This window comes from Lacerta agilis, chromosome Z, assembly GCF_009819535.1.
Source record: "Lacerta agilis isolate rLacAgi1 chromosome Z, rLacAgi1.pri, whole genome shotgun sequence".
In the NCBI taxonomy this organism is placed as follows: domain Eukaryota; kingdom Metazoa; phylum Chordata; class Lepidosauria; order Squamata; family Lacertidae; genus Lacerta; species Lacerta agilis.
Window position 1 is genome coordinate 38,979,548 of NC_046331.1, and position 18,726 is coordinate 38,998,273.

Here is an 18,726-nt window from a genome sequence, read left to right on the forward strand (position 1 = left end):
ACAGTTTCAGGTTAAGAACGGACCTCCGGAACGAATTAAGTACGTAACCAGAGGTACCACTGTATAAGCAAAATAAGGACAATGTGTCATACTGGCTTGTCAACAATCATTCGCCCAATCCTCTGCATCCAGGCACATGAGCGTTTGCAAACTGAGGAAAAGCTGCTCAAAGTCCTGCTTCACACCCTTTGGGGCAATTACTGTAAACTAGGAACCTTTCTAATGTTTGTAAGGCCAAATAGCATCTAAATTACCAGAAGCATTCTCTCTCTCTCTCTCTTTCTCTCTAAGACAGAGAAAAAGAAACAATTTTCCCCAATATGTTCATGTTTGTCCATACCAGGTGATTGTCAATTTCTGTAAAGAAGGACAAGAGGGCCATTGTGGAAAGCTGAACGGGTTGGGGCAATTAAATTTTATTTTATTTACATCCCGCCAAGGCAGCATGCACATAACAAGAACAGTTAAAATGCACCCTAAAACTACACACTACCGCAGAAAAATACAAGAACTAGCCTAAACCTAGTCCATAAAAAGGCCTGGTGGGATAAAGGAGTTTTCACTCCACATCTAAAGACCAGTGGAAGTGAGGATCTCCCAGGAATGCGAATTCCACAATTGTGGAGCCACCGTTAAGAAGGCTCTGTCCCTAGGATCTACCAATTTGACTTTCACGAACGAGAGGGCCTCCGAGATAAATGTGAATGCCAAGGTAAGTCTGGACCAAACCAGTTCACCACAAAATCAGTGTGACAGATGCTGGCCACATTACTCCTATCAGTTTTCTGGCAGATACATTTTAATCCAATTAATTTTTCATTCTTCTTCTCATTATTATTATTATCAGCAACATCACCACCATCTAAATTTGTATACCACCCTTCATCCAAAGATCACAGGGTGGTTTACAACATAAAAATACAAAAGGAGAACACAAAATACATTTTTTTAAAACCCCAATGATGGCCCTCCCACAAACACATTGAAAATGCCACATAGTGTAAATCAGCCCAAGTCCTGGCGCCTAAAAATATGCCACAGGGGTGCCAGGTGAGCCTTCTTGGGGAGAGCAATCCACAAATGGGGAGCCACCACAGAAAAGACTTGTTCTCCTGTTGCTACCCTCTGGACCTCTCGTGGAAGAGGTACACAAAGAAGGGCCTCAGAAGATGATCTCAGGGTCTGGGCTGGTTCATATGGGGAGATTGTGGTCCAATCTCCCCATTGAGAGCCAGTGTGGTGTAGTGGTTAAGAGCAGTAGACTCATAATCTGGGGAACCGGGTTCGTGTCTCCACTCCTCCACATGCAGCTGCTGGGTGACCTTGGGCTAGTCACACTTCTTTGAAGTCTCTCAGCCCCACTCACCTCACACGAGTGTTTGTTGTGGGGGAGGAAGGGAAAGGAGAATGTTAGCCGCTTTGAGACTCCTTCGGGTAGTGAAAAGCGGGATATCAAATCCAAACTCTTCTTCTTCCATGAGGTATTGCTGTCCTGAGCTGTTTAAGGCCTTGTAGGACAAAACCAGCACTTTAACTGGGGCTGAAGAGCACTCCCCAAGCATCACCCTCTGGAAATGACCGTCCCAGTAGGACTGGAACCACCACAAAGCAGTGCTGCCCACCCTTAACTCAAGACAGCTGCTCCAGAAAGATACCATGGTTGAAGGTTTTAAAAGCATCTTTAAAGGCATTCCCACAAAGACAGCATTACAACGGTATAGCCTGAAAATGGCCAGTGGATAATTGAGTATAAACGTGGGATCAAATAAATGCATTCTTTAAGAATATCTCCTCCTACAGGCTGTTCCTATCTGGGCCAAAATACCAATTCCTGGTTCCAGTAATTCAACACAGATCAGACACATTACATCCTACCTTAAGGTTGACAGTCACTTATATGCTTTGGATACCTGTGGTTATTACCTCATCTAGCCCTCCCCTTTCCAAGACTTTATTTCACAGCTCATTAAGAGCTTAATAAAATGCCATCTCCTGTAATCTGAAACCCAAAGATGAGCTATATATCTGACTACATTCTGCTAGTCTGGAGTGCAGAGAGTTTTGAGGTACTCAAAGCAACGTCAGGCAGAACGCCAGAGTTTGCTAACTTTACAGCTTGTTTGGATGGCAGGGAAACACAGGGGAAAGTACTTTACTATTGCAAGAACCTTGCATCACTTTGGCCAGGGCTCTTCAGTGTTCTCCTACAAATCCTTCATCTAAGAGAGAATAGGAAGCACCTCTGGATCATACATGGCGTTAGAAACTGAGATATGACAGCTAGGAGTTAAATGGCACCTTAAACCTAAGGTTATGGCCGCAGCAATGGAATGTCTAGGCATTTTAGAACTAAAATACAAAGCTGAAAATGAATGAACTGCAACTGAACTATTATATTCATTTTTCACATGGTCTACTCCTTCCCCTGCCCACCCCTCTAATATTCTTAAGAGGGTCTCTTCTCCCGTCTTCAGAGAGTAGCTGGAAGTGGGTAGGCAGAAAAGGGTCCTCCTTTCCTTCCACTCTACAGTCTTACTCTCAAATCTTAGGTGCAGTACTGCGCCCAGAGCTCAGAAACTGGTCGGGCTAATGAAATTCCCTGTCGCGAAATGCGCCTAGAACAATGGGAGTTTCGAACACTGATGATACAGTCCATAGTGGGTGAGCTGAAGAGTTTCTGCTGCTCTGTTTCTTAATCCTTTCACAGAAAGCATCAGCACTGGCCTGATTTACACCACCTGGGGCTCTCATTAAGAATTAATACAAGCCTGGATCCCTTGAAAAGCTCAAGATACACGTCGATCTTCACACACTTAGTTGTTATCTCTGAGAAACGTAGAAAATAACAGGATATACTTAAACGATTTCTTCAAACTTATACGACCCCTTAAAACTTAGCTGATGAAGGTGAATACATCGAAACAGGGCCCTGTCCTGGTTTCTGATCCATAACTGACTTCTGACTTTTGCTCAATGATTGAAACTAAGATATTCACATCAAACCTAACTATGGACTAATATGAACTTGTCTCTATTCAAAGACTCTCATTTCCAATACAGTACTGTAACGGATTGTTCTGTTGTACATATCCCTGTGAGTTTGTAATCTCTGTTTGAGTTTGTAATCTCTGTCTGAATATATGTATTTGAATGGATTAGTTTTTGTTATAATTTACTATTGATTTGCAAGTAGGGACTACTCCCACTATTGAAACTTATACAGGCCAGAGTTCTTGGTGTTTTTCTTCTTCTTGGATCCCTTAGATGGAAGTCTTGGGCATCTGCAGGGGACCCAAGAACAGCAAAGGGGCCCACTGTCCCAACAGCACCATCATTCTGGGTTTCAGTAGCATCCAGAAAAGTTGGGAGGCAGCATGGGAGAGTTCTCGGTTTGCACACCCTGATTCCTCCAGATTAAAAGGGGAACCACTGAAGTTGCTCAACTCAAGGTCTTACATATCCTGGAACTAGCAGTGTTTGGGTGGGGGGAGGCAGTGGTGAGGGGTGAGAGAGGTTATCTAGAAATCACTCACCATCAGTGATGAGGAGGGCAGAGACCTGAACCAAAATCTCATAGGGGATACTTGGAAAGGAAGAATCAAAACACACAGAATAGCCCAACGAGGTAGGAAATTATACTGTCTGCTCCTTCGTCGCCATCTGCCTCGTAATCTGCTTCAGCCTCCAGTACTATTTTACATTATTGATGACATTTTGTTGTTACTGGCAAAGAAGGATATGTACATTATACAGCTAGCATGCTGAAAACTGGGCCACATTTCCTTTGTTTGCCTAATGGAAACCCGCATCCTTTGTTTGAGTGTCCGTGTTATCAGAAGATAAGGAACCAAGAAACAGTGGAGCTGCCTTTTAACATCTGACAGTTAGGCTCATGCTAGAATGAAGGAAACAGGAAGTCAGCAAGGAAACCTTGGATTGTGTTGTTGGAGAGCAAAGCAGAAAAGGGATTTTGGGGGGCGAGGGGAGAGAGATGTGGGTGGGGGGGGGGCTGGACGCATCATGCAAGGAAAGAAACACCACTTTGGTAGTAATAACTTCCATGAAGAAAAGAAAAAGCCCCCAAAGGAGGTGACTGAAATCACTTTTATGGTGCATGTTTGCCGTAGCACTTGTTGCCCACACAAAGCCCACAATTACTAGAATACAATCACTCGCGATACAGTTTCCTAGAGGATGCAAACCTCTACATCACACTGCATGCACCTTGATAGCATCAGTGAACATGATACTGGTGAACATTTTGCTTCCTCAACTATCTGGTTTCCTGTTTCACATCCTCTCCCCTCTGAAAGTTGGAGGCAGTTTTGGAGAGTTCTTGGTCAGCAGACTTCACCTCTTACAGGTTACTAGGGCGCCCGGAAGGTGCCTGGTCTGAGCCCATCTCCAAATCCTAAAGCCAGCACCGATGCAATAAACAAGGATTACTCTCTAGGAGAAAAAAGCACAGTGGTTGCAAGCCTTCCCAATTCAGATGATAGTCTGCAGCTCAGTTTTGAACAAATGTAGGCTGCCTGCAGGGGAAGATTTGAAGGAGCAAGGATTCAATTTGCTTGCCCTACACTTGAAAGGCACTCAAAGCTCTCATGCCGATTTCCTGGTTGTGTATGTGCTGAAGCAAACAGGTTTATCACTGGGATGATCACCTTTTGCTGAGGGCAACTGCATTAGAGAAGCCCGTTGTGGAGGGCTGTTCTTGCTGGCAGAACTCCCACCTCAGTTCTGACTCAATTTCATTCAGAACACAAGTCTAATGTCCCCCCTCCCCCTTTATTAGTAAGGGAAAGTAAGCATTCAAGCTAAGCACTAATTGCAGCAATAAAATGGCTTTAATTATATAAAGGTGCTCTGTACATGCCCCACTGCAATAAAGGCAATTGGATTCATTTCTCTGCAAGGATGTGCAAAGAGTTGCAAAGCTTTGGAGTGAAGTTTGATACAGAAAATGTAATTAGCTACTGAGGGGGAAAACTTACTGTTTTTGTACGCTGCAACAAACACAACAATAGAGGAAATGACAATTTGCAATCAGCACCCTGCAAAATTACATTCAAGATAAACAACAACAAGGGAAGTTCCTTATTTTCACCGCTAGTGGGAACTACAGTATTCCCTTCTGCTAAGACCAAAAAAAAGGGCATGCAAGTATAACAGCTAAGAATAGCTCACCGCACATGATCAAGACGACATTGCTATCTGCATCAAAGGTTAATGAACCTATTCCCCTCCCCCCTTGCATCATTTCCAAAGAAACTCATTTGCCTTCTCATTCAGAGGCCAAGTCAAACAAGATGATGCATAATGCAAAATAAGAGGGCTGTTTGACCAATTAAACAATCACCTGCCTTTTAGCAGATTATACAGTTAATCATGTAAAGTTAAACCTATCAACCATAACCTCATTATAGGTACAATTGTAATTTACAACTGTATCAACAACAAAACACCACGCTTTCTTAGAGAAGTGATTCTTCATCTTCCCCTTGGCATTCCCCAGTGCAGAAACACACCAGATCCAATATGTAGCCTCAAACAAAGAAGTTCCTTTGTAATCAGTGGTGCTACAAGTTTTATTTCCTCTCGTTGATCAAAATTAGTTACCCAATCAACTGCCACCATATTTGATTAATCTCCCAAATAAAAGCTTTCAGCCCTATTGCGCAAACAGTCACACTGAAATGACAGGAAAATGATATACAGTGCTGGGAAGATTTTCAAAAACAACAACTTGGTGGGACCAGGTCAACTCAGGACAGTTAGATCAGTTCAGGATAACACCCATGTTTTGGGAAGTTTAGGGTTCTTGTTGCCTTGCCTTTCTCTCCTTCTTGTGCTACATAAACCTTTCCTTAAAAATAAGTTTTAAGGGCATCACATTAAAAGAACCGTTAATTAAAAACAAACTATTTTTAGAAAGTCTGAGTCTGTAAACAAGTTGGGACAGCCACTTTCCAATGCAAAAATATGTTTCTGGCAGATTTCGAGGACCAGGAGAGGGGTCTTCACTGTTACTGGCATCAGCAAGCAACAGGTCAGCAACAGGCACTTCAGAAATAACCCACTTTGTGCCCTGTGTGATAGAAAAGAATTAGCCCCTGGTCTTCGAAACAGGACTCTTAATATTGGCTTGGGAGCAACCATAGCATCCTTTAAGCTGCCTTGGGAAGATCCTTCTGAACCCAAAGATGGGACAGAAATCAAAATACTCCTAAAGTGGGCCACTCTTAGAATCATAGAATCATCGAGTTGGAAGAGACCACAAGGGCCATCCAGTCGAACCCCCTGCCAAGCAGGAAACACCATCAAAGCATTCCTGACAGATGGCTGTCAAGCCTCTGCTTAAAGACCTCCAAAGAAGGAGACTCCACCACACTCCTTGGCAGCAAATTCCACTGTCGAACAGCTCTTACTGTCAGGAAGTTCTTCCTAATGTTTAGGTGGAATCTTCTTTCTTGTAGTTTGTATCCATTGCCCCGTGTCCTCTTCTCTGGAGCAGCAGAAAACAACTTTTCACCCTCCTCTATATGACATCCTTTTATATATTTGAACATGGCTATCAGATCACCCCTTAACCTTCTCTTCTCCAGGCTAAACATACCCAGCTCCCTAAGCCGTTCCTCATAAGGCATCGTTTCCAGACCTTTGACCATTTTGGTTGCCCTCCTCTGGACACGTTCCAGCTTGTCAGTATCCTTCTTGAACTGTGGTGCCCAGAACTGGACACAGTATTCCAGGTGAGGTCTGACCAGAGCAGAATATAGTGGTACTATTACAAGTACTTCCCTTGATCTAGATGCTATACTCCTATTGATGCAGCCCAGAATTGCATTGGCTTTTTTAGCTGCTGCATCACACTGTTGACTCATGTCAAGTTTATGGTCTACCAAGACTCCTAGATCCTTTTCACACGTACTGCTCTCAAGCCAGGTGTCACCCATCCTGTATTTGTGTCTTTCATTTTTTTTGCCCAAGTGTAGTACTTTACATTTCTCCCTGTTAAAATTCATCTTGTTTGCTTTGGCCCAGTTCTCTAGTCTGTTAAGGTCATTTTGAAGTGTGATCCTGTCCTCTGGGGTATTAACCACCCCTCCTAATTTGGTGTCATCTGCAAACTTGATCAGGATACCCTCAAGCCCATCATCCAAGTCATTGATGAAGATGTTGAATAAGACTGGGCCCAAGACAGAACCCTGTGGCACCCCACTAGTCACTTCTCTCCAGGATGAAGAGGAGCCATTAATGAGCACCCTTTGGGTTCGGTCAGTCAGCCAGTTACAAATCCACTGAATGGTAGCATTGTCTAGCCCACATTTTACCAGCTTCATTACGAGAATATCATGGGGCACCTTGTCAAAGGCCTTGCTGAAATCAAGATAGGCTACATCCACAGCGTTCCCTTCATCTACCAGGCTTGTAATTCTGTCAAAAAATGAGATCAGATTGGTCTGACATGACTTATTTTTCAGAAACCCATGCTGACTTTTAGTGAAATTCTAAGAGAGGTAGAGAGCCGGGAGGTGCCTGCATCCAGAGAGAGCACCAGACCACACACACATTACTAAAACTGGGCACCTGCCACAATTGTGTACAAGCTGGTGTTTAGCAGATGCAACAGAGGGCTCAATAAGCTGATGACATGGTGGTCCTTTTAAATACAGTGGTACCTCGCTAGATGAATGCCTCGCTAGACGAAAAACTCGCTAGACGAAAGGCATTCGTTAGCGAAAGGCCGACTCGCAAGACGAATTTTCCTATGGGCTCGCCTCGCAAGACGAAAAATTTCTGCATTTTTTCCCCGTCAAACCGCTCTTCCCCTGTTGGTGCTTCAAAAGACGAAATTTTCGCTATACGACAGCACTCGCAGAACAAATTAATTTCGTCTTGTGAGGCACCACTGTAGTCCGCAGAAGCAAAAGTAACCTCCCCAGGCCTATCAGCATTAAAAAGCCTCTCCAGGTGGCTGATCACTGTTGTTGCAAGAGTTCTGGAGGTGCAGACCCAACACTGCCAGGAAGTAACCTGCTTTGTTGCTCTGGCTCCAGGTTACTGCCAGTGCTTCAGCTTTTCCTGGTGTCCTGTGAATATTCAGTTAATCAAAGCAAGGCAGGCTCATGCTATTGCTGACTTGCAAATGGCATTAAAATGTTGAGCTGTCTGCATGCTGCATTTCTACTTTACCTGTGGTGCAATGGGTTAGTGTGTCTGGCTGTTCACCAGAAGGTTGGTGGTTCAAGCCAACCCAGGGATGACTGTGGCAGGGATTCCTAAATCAGGGTGTGTGGGGGTTTTGTGGTGTACTAGATGAACTTTGGGTTCTCTTCCAATTCTACGATTCCGTGTAGCACTACACTGGCTTTTGACCCTTAAGATGTATATTTTTAGAACCCACCTTATTTCTGAGACTGCAAGTTGTTTTTAAACTGCAAGTTGTGTTTTAATTGTTGCAGCCTACCCAGGGGCCTTACTAATTGCCCACCCTTCAACTTAAGGTCCCAGGGTGGGTTGCCAGCAGGGTTATTTATATCTTATAAATGGCACTTTATCCAGAAAACAGTTTTTAGGGTAGTATACAAAGAAATTTAAAAATTACACACACACCCCCCAAAAAACACTCCACAAACAAAACATTAAGACAATTGAACAGTACAGTAAAATTAAGAGGAATAAAACTATTCAACCAGTTAAAAATGTCACAATCTGAAACGTCTGGGCAGAGAAAAAGGTTTTTACTTGGTGCCAAGAAGTACACAGTGAAAGTGCCAGATGCAATTCCCATGGAAGGACATTATTCAACGACAGGGAAGGGTCTCCTCCAACATTCCCAATGCAAGGACAGAGGTGCTCCTTCAGATATTTAGGGAACCAAGCAGCTGAAGAGCATTAGAAGCTAGATGCCAACTCCTCCAACTGAGCTTGGCAGCACATAGGGAGCCAATGCAACTCCCTTAGAACCAGTGCGACTTGGCTCCATCTTAGTAAACCAGCCAAAATGCCATACTAGACAAAGTTTCAGTAAATGGCAGCCCTGTGCACAACACTTTCTACATTATAGCTCCCATCATCCCTAGCTAGCAGGACCAGTGGTCAGGGATAATGGGAACTGTAGTCCAAAAGCAGCTGGAGATCCAAGTTTGGGAAACTCTTGCTTTTTACAGTAATCCAATCCAGAGGTTACTAGAACACACAGTGGCAGATTGGTCATGTTGCCCCAGACACTGCTCTTGTTACACATGCGCTGGGACAATTTGAAGGGTGGGATGGGGAAGAAGAGTCAAAATAATATTATTTTATTAAGATGCAGATATGCACAGAGCTGTACCTAGGATTTTTCCAGGCCCAAGCTAAGACTGGGGACACTAATTTCTAGTAAGACATTTACCTGACTTGGCTACTTAGAGAGGGAATGGTAGTTAAGCAGACATGTGCGAAGAGTTCTGCATTAGTGACTCAGCTGCAGAAACCTGCAATTAGCTTAATGTCATAGGTATTACACACATCCCAATCAGGTCTCAGGGCTAAAGAGTAAGTGTGTGTATGTGTGTGTTATAGAATGGATACAGGGCAGCCTTTCCTCTAACCATGTGTGCATTATCTATTACAGAAGCTCTCCTGCCCACACCCATCCAAAACTTTGTCCCTTTGTGTCAGGGCATTTTGTTGTTGTTGTTGTTGTTCAGTCATGTCCGACTCTTCGTGACCCCATGGACCAGAGCACGCCAGGCACCCCTATCCTCCACTGCCTCCCGGAGTTTGGCCAAACTCATGCCAGTCGCTTCGAGAACACTGTCCAACCATCTCATCCTCTGTCGTCCCCTTCTCCTTGTGCCCTCCATCTTTCCCAATATCAGGGTCTTTTCTAGGGAGTCTTCTCTTCTCATGAGGTGGCCAAAGTACTGGAGCCTCAACTTCAGGATCTGTCCTTCTAGTGAGCACTCAGGGCTGATTTCTTTAAGGATGGATAAGTTTGATCTTTTTGCAGTCCATGGGACTCTCAAGAGTCTCCTCCAGCACCATAATTCAAAAGCATCAATTCTTCGGCGATCAGTCTTCTTTATGGTCCAGCTCTCACTTCCATACATTACTACTGGGAAAACCATAGCTTTAACTATACGGATCTTTGTCAGCAAGGTGATGTCTCTGCTTTTAAAGATGCTGTCTAGGTTTGTCATTGCTTTCCTCCCAAGAAGCAGGCGTCTTTTAATTTCGTGACTGCTGTCACCATCTGCAGTGATCATGGAGCCCAGGAAAGTAATTTAGTGCATTCGGGGCATTTAGTGGTTGCTTACAAACAATAGTTTCCTGGAGACCTGAAAAGTTTGTCAAGAGGAACAAGAGATAGACCTTCCCTTCACACACACCCCCCAGCCAATTTTATTATTTGGCCAGACGTGGAGATCATTGTTTCAGCAACAGGCATAATGATGATTCCTTTGCTCATGCTCTTCTCAGGGAAGGCAGGTGGTCTTAAACAACCTTACACTTGCTTTCTTGTTTGCTAGGGACTCCTTCCTTTATTTGCCTTCGCCTCCAGTTCAGAGATTCTTTTAAAGATAAAATTGAGCCTTTCTGTTCTGAAATCTCTTGACTGCTTCTCCCAGCTTTTCTCTCCCCCCCATCACTTCTCTTTAAACACTAGCATTGATAAAAACTATGTAAGCTCAGCAGGGGCCCTGCTTCTCCCACCCATTTACTTGATATATAACCATGTGAAATACTGTCAGACTCTGGTTTCGAAGCTTATCTCAGAGGCTGCCAGTCAAGGGAAGGCTTTGTTTGAAGTCTGTAAGCGATCTGACGGGGCAGACAGTTTTGTTAGGCAAGCACTTTCAAGTTCTTCCTTTCCTCTCTCCCCCCACCCCCCCACCCCAAACATCCTTATAAGTGGCTGGCCCAATGTGTCTCACACAAAGCCAACCCGGATTTCTTTGATGGGGGAAAAAGTGGCAATAAGAGCACAACACCTGGTTGGCATCTATATCAAGGGCTGCTTCACCCTCTGAAAAAAAGCAAGAGCCCCCAATCTCCATGGAATGACCATTATATTGTCTCCTACTCCAAATGCGAGAGGCCCTGCTCAAGACCATCTTCCAAAAATAACTGAACAATTATTAACAGGCAGGGCAGGGAGGTAAAATTTTATGGCACTGAGGCATCAAAACCATATTGTGCCATATTATGTTCAAGCCAGCCTTTTCCATTCAGCTTATGAAACACAGCAGTAATACACTCGCAACAGAGCCCAACCTTTTTCAGTGGGGGGGGGGTAGGATCACAAATTCCCACTTATTATATCCTATCTCTCCCTGTCTCTTCCTCACACGTTCACAAATCTTCAAACTGGGCTGTCACGTGGAAGTCAAAGCAAGCTTGTTTTCTCCTGCTCTGGAGGGTAGGACTCGAACCAATGGCTTCAAGTTACAGGAAAGGAGATTCTGATTAAACATCAGGAAGAACTCCAAGACAGAGCAGTTTTTAAAAGAGGAAAAATACACATCATCTATTTGCCAACTTGCAAATGTGATACAACGCTGGTCGTTCCAGCTGATTCACAGGACCAGCCCACGGCATTTAGGCACATGTGAGGCAGGTCCCCAAATGGTGACCACCTCTCTGCTAGGGAAAAAAGGGTGAGGGAAGATCTACATCAGCAACAAGGGGGGGAGACAGATCAACATTGGGATCTGCTGCCTCTATGGATTTTGCTGTGTGAGGCAGTCACCTCACTTTGCCTCGTGGGTGGGTGGGGGGGCTGGTCCTGCATGGTAGGCATTCAAAGGATAGCCCCCTAGAACATCACAAACTTTTTTCTTTTTATCTCAGGAGATTCAAAAAGGGTGGAGGGATAAGTAGGATGTAGCTTTACCAGTCAGCAGAAGCCCCCCAGCCCCCCCTTGTCCTTAGCATTGCTACTCTGGGGAACATTTGATCATTCGCATTTGCCAACATCCAAGTCAGGTGTGAATGGGGCAAGATCTCCTCCTCATGCTTCTTGTCAGACATGATGGATTGGGGTGCTTTGGGAATTACTTGCTCCCTGATACCTAAGAGTTTTAGTCGTTGCTGAGGTTCTTCTTAGTTATAAAGAACACAAATACAACACAGATACCATAATGACATTTCCCTCATTGCTCCACCTCCCCTTTCCCCCAGCAACAGTGATTACCGTATATACCTGAATATAAGCCGACCCGAATATAAACCGAGGCACCTAATTTTCCCACAAAAACCTGGGAAAGCTTATTGACTCGAGTATAAGCCGGTTCACCTTTGCCACTGTGGTGGAGGAGGAGGAACGAGCAGCCCGAAAGCATCCCTTTGGGCTGCTCCTTCCTCTTCCTCCTTTGCCAAGTTTGCATTTATGCGAGCAGTTCAGGAATGGAACAAGCTGCCTGGGGAGAGTAAAGAACCGCTGTTCTTGTACGCTTCTTAAGGAATGGTTGACTGGGGAGAGCGGGTGGCAGCACGAGCGGAGAGAAAGGGCTTCTTTCTCGCCGCCCCCACCCCCTGCCTCACTCAAGTATAAGCCGAGGGCAGCTTTTTCAGCACAATAAATGTGCTGAAAAACTAGGCTTATACTCAAGTATATATAGTATATGAACACCTTATTTCTGCTCCTGTGTGGCACGGGTGAAGATTGCATGGAGTTACTGCAGTCTGATAGTCATCAGATGAGCAGTGGCGCACAAGCAGGAATCCCAATATTTGTTTATGACCTCCAGATTTGCTAATTCACCTGCGAAAGTTTGCTTTATGAGTCCAAGGTTGTCTGCATATGTAACAAAAGACAACCATGTTGCAAAAAAAAACCCACCAAAAACAAAACAAAACAGCGGCATCTGGTTTTCTTTCCTACGGGTCACTTTGACACTACTGTATGTGTAATCTCTTCTGATATTGCTGTTTTCCAAATGTTTTTTGTACCACAGTTCAAGAGTAAGGCCCTGTAGCCATGCTTGGGCTATTGCCAGCCATGCAGCGGCCAAGACGATGGTCAGCAGTTTTTTTGTTTTTAAGTGGCTTGTTCTCTCCCTCGACGATGGAGAGGGGAAGCAACTGTGGGGTAAAGAGGACTGTTCCCCCGAGTGCCTTCAACATTTTCCTAACTCATTGTATCCCAGGCTGCCTTTAACCTTTGGGCATTCCCACCAGAGATGGAAATACGTTCCTCTGTGTGTGTGGCCCCTCCAGCAAGTGGGCCCCACGTCTGAGCTCATGTGGGAATGCTGAACCTTTATGCCATGTGTGTGCAAGCTTCTATCTGTTTTCCCCAATGCACACATAAATTAATTTGGCTGGTTTACACAGCCACATTTTTTTCCCCATTCTTGATCTTCTGTGTGATACAGTACTTGAGGTCTGTTTCCAGGGTTTGTTTCAGACCTTCTCTCTGATACCTAGTTAATGGCAGAAAAGAGTTTCTCTGAGCACAGAAGTTTCTTAAAGGGAGCAGAGAGAGGGGAAGGAACTGGCTTTTTATTGCAGTATTCCATTGCTTACACACACACACACACACACCCTCCATTGCAGGTTGAGCTGACAGAGCAGTATACAACAACCCTGCAGTGCAGTCACTGTACTGGGCCTCACTGAGCCATGAAGTCCATGGGGCCAGCCACAGTCTCTCAGACTAAACCACCTCACAAGGTTGTTGTGAGGACAAAAGAATCGGGAAAGCACTTACACCCTGGAGGAAATGTAATGTGTTTAAATTGCTATGTAGTTCACTGTTACTGATACCAGCTTGAGATGCCAGGGATTGAACCTGGGGCCTTCTGCATGCCAAGCAGGTGCTCTTCCATTGAGTAACAGCTCTTCAAAGAATCTCTACGAAGAGCAGTATGTTTTCTTGCCCCGCTACTGAGACATTTTCCCCATAACCACTCAACCTCAGACAGCACCACACTCTCATTCCTGCAGAGGGCAGGCAGCTTGTCCATAAATCCAGCAAAACCTAAAAGCCTTTTTCATCTTACGCAGGGTTCCCCCCCCCCTGCCTTTTTGTCTGATAAGTCCTTCTGGTTCTCCCTGCAAGGTTGCGGCAGCACCAATGACAAACTGCCCCACCTTGGGCCTGCCTATAAAGCAGGGGTTGACTCCTGCAATCAGTTTGTTGTGTCGTGGCAGGTGCTTGCTAACCAAGGGGCTGATGAGGTTCAAAGGAGTCAGGTAATTGCACATGCAGCAGAAACTGCCTTTAAAGGAAAGTGACAGCTGGATGTGTGAAGTGAGGTGGTGGCAGGAAATCTGGTGAGAAGCTGAACACAGGCCTCATAATCAGGAAAAGCAGAGGAAATGCAGTATCCTACTGCTCTCTCTGGCCCTAGTCTATCGCTGTGACACAGGGAAGGGAAAAGAGCAATAGATAAAGACGTTTTTGGAGTGGACAGGCCTTTTGAAGAATCATAGAATTGTAGAGTTGGAAGGGACCACGGGGGGGGGGGTCATCTAGGAATCTTTTGCCCAACATGGGGCTCGAACCCACAACGCTGAGATTAAGAGTCTCCTATTCTACCAACTGAGCCATCTTTTGGCCCCCAAGAAAAGCAAACCAATATTTACAGTGTCTACGTGTAAGGCAAGTGACGCAACTTGCAACCGTGCCTTGGGTCTTTGGAAATCTAATAACTGCGGAGGGGAGAGATTGTCCTTAAGAATGCAGCACAGTTTAAGCCAAGGTTGTGGGACTTTTGGCCCAGTGGTCAGATGCCTCCAAGCCTCTATAGCTGGCCCTCAGGACCCTCCCTAGGCTACAACCCCTCCCCTGCTCTGTACCTTCCTCAAATTCTTTTGCCTGGCTAGAAAGCGATAATTCAACAGGCTTGTTTGGATGTGGTATGCAGAGATTCAGACTACTGTACAAATGTTAAGAGCGGGTTGGACTAGATTCTAGGGAAAAAAAAATCCCTTCCAGTAGCACCTTGGGGACCAACTAAGTTTGCTCTTGGTATGAGCTTTCGTGTGCATGCACACTTCTTCAGATCCCTTGCGGTCCCTTCCAACTCTACAATTCTATAATTCTATGAGCTATACCCAATGCTCCCTCCACATTTGTCTCTGGCCCCACCCACTACTGGCATATGGCCGCTGGGATGAATAAGGCTTCCTCCTCTTGGTGCAAGTCTTACATCCCCATCAAGAGAATGGTGAACACGAAAACACACACACACACACACACACACACACACAATGCACCTAGCATGGCCATTTGCAGCAGGAAAGAAATTCCTCTTTCACAGGCAATCCAACAGTACAGTTATAGCGGGGTCACCACAGTCGGCCCTACTGTTAGTGGGAGGGAGAAGGCAATCTTAGGTGGCAGATGCTGAAGGACATAAGAGCAGGTGGAGTCGTGTGCAGGCACACTTTCTGTCCTGCATTCCCTAAGCCTGGGGATGCCAACGTTGCTTCTGTCATCCTTGGTCACTGGCCATTGAGTAAAACAAGCGCTGACTACAGCCCTTGGTTGTTGCCTTTTAAAAGATGGTGCCTTCCAATGCATCTAACAATTGACTGCAGCCAGTTATTTTTGCTAGTGATACCCTCCTCCTGAAGCAATGGGCCCCAGGGGTTGATCGCCCTTTGTTTTAAAGGGGTGAAAATCCTGGCAGCTCCTGCTTCAGTTTGTAGGTAAAGCACACCCAGGAAACAGCCATGTAAGATCATCATTACAAACGTCAACAAGGGCTTTCTTCATTCTTTTCTGCCACACCAACACTCTAAAACCCTATTAAGACGGCAATGATAAATACTTTGCATTTACGCCATGCTATTCAAGAGTTCAAGGCGTTCCCCATTCATTCTCAAAGCAATTCTGTAATGCACCTGATAATCCTTGTCCTCATCTTTTTTGGGGTGGGGCGGTGGGGCTGAAGCATGCCTAAGGCTATTCTGAGTTCACAGCAGAAGATTTGAAGCTTAGACTATCTGGTTTGCAGACCTCTCTCGCTGTGCCACACGCTAGCATGGTCCACGACACCAAGGGAAGCACCTGGTGCGTGCATTCTTCCACAGCCTCAAAAACAAAAACAAACAAACAAACAAACAAACAAACAAACAAACCCTAAGGGACACACACTGCAAGGCCCCCCACCTTTAAGGATTTTTCTGACTAAAGAAGATATAGAAATGTACTGTTTACTTTGAAAAGGTGAAATGCTATTCAGGTCAAGTCCCTATTACCTAAAAGGCAAGTGGGGTGTGTGCGCGCGAAAAGGAGAGAAGAGAAGAGGTGACACGTAAGAAAAAGAAACCATTCTATTCCTCCAATTGAGATTGTATTTACAAACTGTAGCCACCTCAATTTTTTTTCCTTGTGTCATTTCATTATTACAGAATTGAGATCACCAGCCATCTGCAGTTTCATTTCATCAAGCTCCGATTTGTCCTTGGAGCAATGTCATCTGGGACAAGAACATTGGGGAGAAAGGGGGGGGAGGCTGCTTTCTACTGCTGACAGCTCTTTCTGGCTTACTGTTAAATGTGTTCCCCGCTCCACCTGCCAAACACACACACACACACACTTTTTGGAATTTTCAACACTTCGAATTGTTTGCATTTTCATTTCAAAACACAACAATGCACAAACCCACCGACATGAAGCTCATTATTTAACCAGTGCATGATAACACACTCTATAAAGCAATTAACAATGTTTATTTGTAGATAACCAAAGCATTTGAAAGCTGTAGCTTACAAATCCTTGGAAATTGCTTATAAACTTCAAACATGTTATCTATGGGTCTAAAAGAAACATCCTCCTCCTTCCTTTCCCTCTGCATTTGCTTCAAGCACCACGCTGTTCCGTCAAGAGGGAACCGGGGGAGGGGGGGGGAAGCAGGAGAACATTTGCAGCATTGCAAATGATGCTCCAAAACTGTCATCTGCAAAAAAATAAAAATAAAGATCTTACAGAGGTAAGAGACTAACGCAAATAAAATGTTGGAAGAGTGCAGGACTGTTCTTCTTCTGCAACATGTCAGGTGATGTCCCTGAAAAGCCAGTGGAACACAAGCATAAAGGACTATTCCGTGGAGGTAGGGTGCAAAAGGTTTAGGGCAGTTTTTTCCTCTGCAGTGGTTCAAAAGTACTGGAAGTCCAGCTTGACCAGAGAACATAGCTGAGCAAAAATGAGTGAGAGCTTAAAACAGACAGTAGAAGCAGAAGCATGTACCAAATGCACCGCTCTCAAAAATCATTGCTTACCTCTGGCCTTAGCAGATGCCTACGGAAAGAATGCGAAGCAATGTACAAACAGAAAGTGTTCAGGTATTATTATCATGATGATGATGATGATGATTAAGTGCTCAAGGGCTAAGCTCCACAGTCTGGGTTACAGCACTGCACCACCTCACGGAACAAGAGATTTGAGGGGCATTGGAAGGGAAGAGACCCAGAAAGAGCTTAAGCAATTTGCCACGTATTGTTTTAAGAAGTCTGTGGCATCTTTTGGAACAGAACTGACATCTCCTGGACCAGAGCCTCGCACTGTAGCCGCAAGACCATTCTTTCTCAACACCAGCTTGCGAAATGAATCATGACATGAGCGGGTGAACAATCCTGCCTTCCAGATACATCTCCATGAAGCAAATTGGCAGCAGCTCAGCTATTTGGCCTGAGATGCCAATGTCCATCCTCTCTGCCCCCGTCCCACCCCCCAAACCCACACTCCCCCAGAAACATATATCCCATTTTCCCATGGGGCTGCCAAAATGCTGAACAAACCATGAGAATTAAGTAGATGAAAGAGAAGGAAGACTAACCTGTTTAATTATAAATAGAGCCACGCATATTTACTTCAGAATATGAGCGAGCTTTCCGTACCCCAAAGTTTATATGGCATTTCTTAACAATGAGGGTGTTCCCTTACTAGGCTTGTGCATTAGTGCAGTGTTTTTCAACCTTTTTTGGGCAAAGGCACACTTGTTTCATGAAAAAAATCACGAGGCACACCACCATTAGAAAATGTTAAAAAATTTAACTCTGTGCCTATATTGACTATATATAAAGTAATTTTTCAATTTTTCCCACGGCACACCAGACAACATCTCGCGGCACACTAGTATGCCACGGAACAGTGGTTGAAAAACACTGCATTAGTGCACAGCCAGAATGGGAAATAAAACTGAATGCCTGTTACATACTGTTTTACCTGATCGGCTGGTGTAATCTTGCTTTCTGGTGCTTCTGTTTATTCTGCTATAGCGTGGTTTATTGTTTTTATCATTTTACTGTATGGTTATCTTATACTATATTAATATATACGTATTATACTCTTCCTTGGTATCCAAAGAGATGAAAGGTGAGTTGTTTAAATATTTTTATAAATAAAGAAAAACAAAACAGCAGTACTTTCAGATTACAGGTTGCCTTGGTCACGCTCTCAAGCCACAGTAGTAGTAGTAGTAGTAGTAGTAGTAATAATAATAATAATAATAATAATAATAATAATAATAATAATTTATTTATACCCCACCCATCTGGCTGGGTTTCCCCAGCCACTCTGGGTGGCTCCCAACTGAATATTAAAACACAATACAGCATTAAACATTAAAAACTTCCCTAAACAGGGCTGCCTTCAGATGTCTTCTAAAAGTCAGGTAGTTGTTTATTTCCTTGACATCTGATGGGAAGGCGTTCCACAGGGCAGGCGCCACTACCGAGAAGGCCCTCTGCCTGGTTCCCTGTAACCTCACTTCTTGCAGAGAGCTG

The 18,726-nt window shown here is 44.6% G+C and overlaps 1 protein-coding gene across 1 annotated transcript in view; it reads right to left on the reverse strand.

Moving 5' to 3' along the window:
- The window catches only part of MAMLD1 (mastermind like domain containing 1), a 126,941-nt gene that overhangs the window by 8,094 nt on the left and 100,121 nt on the right, over positions 1-18,726 (reverse strand). The window lies entirely within an intron of this gene.